The 1,966-nt window shown below is 44.5% G+C and overlaps 1 pseudogene; it reads left to right on the top strand.

Annotated features, from left to right (window-relative positions):
• The first annotated feature begins 270 nt into the window (after positions 1-270).
• On the top strand, positions 271-1,763 carry LOC129690820 (protein FAM98A-like; annotated as a pseudogene).
• The last annotated feature ends 203 nt before the right edge of the window (positions 1,764-1,966 follow it).

The following is a 1,966-nucleotide window of genomic DNA, read 5'->3' as shown; positions in this document are numbered from 1 at the left end:
GATGCCTTATAAGCTAGGGTCAGATGAAAGGGGAGGAGGTCCTCCCCTATCAATGGACTTGAAAAGGGGTAGGGAGAAGATGAGGGAGAGAGGGTGGGAATGGGAGGGAATGAGGGAGTGGGATACAGCTGGGATACAAAGTTAATAAACTGTAACTAATATTAAAAAATAATAATTTAATTTAAAAAAATGAAGTCCAGCATATGCAAGTGTACCCATTGCTGGCAAGATGGCAGCCTGAAGTGTCAGAAATTTAAATACCACAGTAGCATGAAGTGTGACCTCCTGAAGACTGACATCTTGGAGTCATTGGAAGATCTAGGTTACAGGGACCCATTGTTGGATTTTGGTTCACCATCACAGGCAGTCTCTGCTGGAGTCACTTCCCCGAGTTTACCAAACTCTGTGCTTGGCTGATATCTAAATTAAGAGTCCTCTGTAAACTAGAAGAAAACGTGCAAACAACTAACAGTCCAAGTGAAGCTGAAGAATTCCAGCTTGAGGTGAGTGGACTACTTGGGGAGATGAACTCCCCATATCCTTCTCTTACATCTGGGGATGTAATCAAGTGCCTTCTTGTTCAGAAGAACTGCCTCCTTTGCTCACATACCTCATCTCAGAACTAGAAGCTGCCAAATGCTCCTCAAAAAAAAAAAAAAAAAAACTCACCAAGGAGGCGGTAACGAGGTCTTTCAAGAGTTGAAAGGCAAATGAATTGCTCTAGGAATGTCCAAACTCCAGCCAATATAACTATGTCCCAATTCTTCAGTGGGCTTGAAAAAAAATTAAAGGAAACATTAGCAAAAATTTCACATAATCATGTGGGAAAGCTGTTGTTGAAGAAGCAGATGGGACCAGCCCACTGGGAAAAGAGAGAAGCCATTAACCAAGTCATAGCCAATGAATACAAAGTTCAAAGGAAGCTGCTAATCAAATATTTGGAGTCACTGTCCAGTCCTTGGCTGGTCTGACAGAGCTAAGAGTCAGACAGAAAAATTAGCTGAGGTTTGCCAGCCAAAGCATTCAGTCTTGTCTCCTGAAGGTAACATTTCCATTGTTCATCTTTTGGCTGTCAGGCAAGACGTGTCAAAGCTTTTAAGGACAAGCAGTGGGTCCATGATAGAAAAGACTGCCTGTGCCATCAATAAGGTATTCCTGGACAAGGTGCCAGACAGAGGTGGTAGAACCAATGATGTTGAACCTCCACCCCAAGAGATACCACCATGGCAGAAAAGACAAGGTGTCTCCCAGCAGCAAACAAGAGGCTGAGGGGGAGGGAGAAGTGGTTTCGAATGTTCTTCATATAGAGGATGAGATGGTCATGAAGAAGGAGGGAGAGGTGGATGTGGTGGCCACGGTGTCCGAGGAAGTGGAAGAGGAAATAAGCATCAAGGAGGCTAGACAGATGGAGGGAGTGGAAGTGGAGGTGGATACAAGGATGGTGGTTATCGATATTCGGGTTTCCAGGCCAGTGGCTATCATGGTGGCCACAGCAGTGGCTATGCAGCTTTCCAAACATCTTCAAATACAGGAAGTAGATACCAGGGTGATGGATACCAGCAGGACAATAGAAACCAAGATGGTGGGCACTGTGGTGATCAAGGCAGTGGTTGTGGGGGAAGAGGTAGGTGAGGAGGTCAGGTGGACATGGAGGCCAGGGGGAAGGCTGGGGAGGAATAAGGAGCCAGACTTACCACCAAGGGGGTCAGTTGGAACAGCACTTCCAAGATAGAGGCAGTCAGTATATTCATTCTGAATACTAGTTGAAGCTACAGAAACTTATAGTTTATTAGAGCTCAAGCAATAGAAACTTAGTTTCAGAATTCTGAATCCAACATCTATTTCAAATGAATCTAAGCTCACAGGTGGCAGGCATGCGCCTGCTTGGGATAACCATTTGCCAGTCTCCATTCAATTCTCTCCCTTTTTATTATTAATGTTTTACATAGTGCTGTTTATTTAAGAA

The sequence above is a fragment of the Psammomys obesus genome, unplaced genomic scaffold (genome assembly GCF_907164565.1).
Source record: "Psammomys obesus unplaced genomic scaffold, mPsaObe1.curated_primary_1811, whole genome shotgun sequence".
Classification (NCBI taxonomy): domain Eukaryota; kingdom Metazoa; phylum Chordata; class Mammalia; order Rodentia; family Muridae; genus Psammomys; species Psammomys obesus.
Note: the sequence above shows the minus strand (reverse complement) of the source record. Positions and strands in the feature narration are given on the sequence as shown.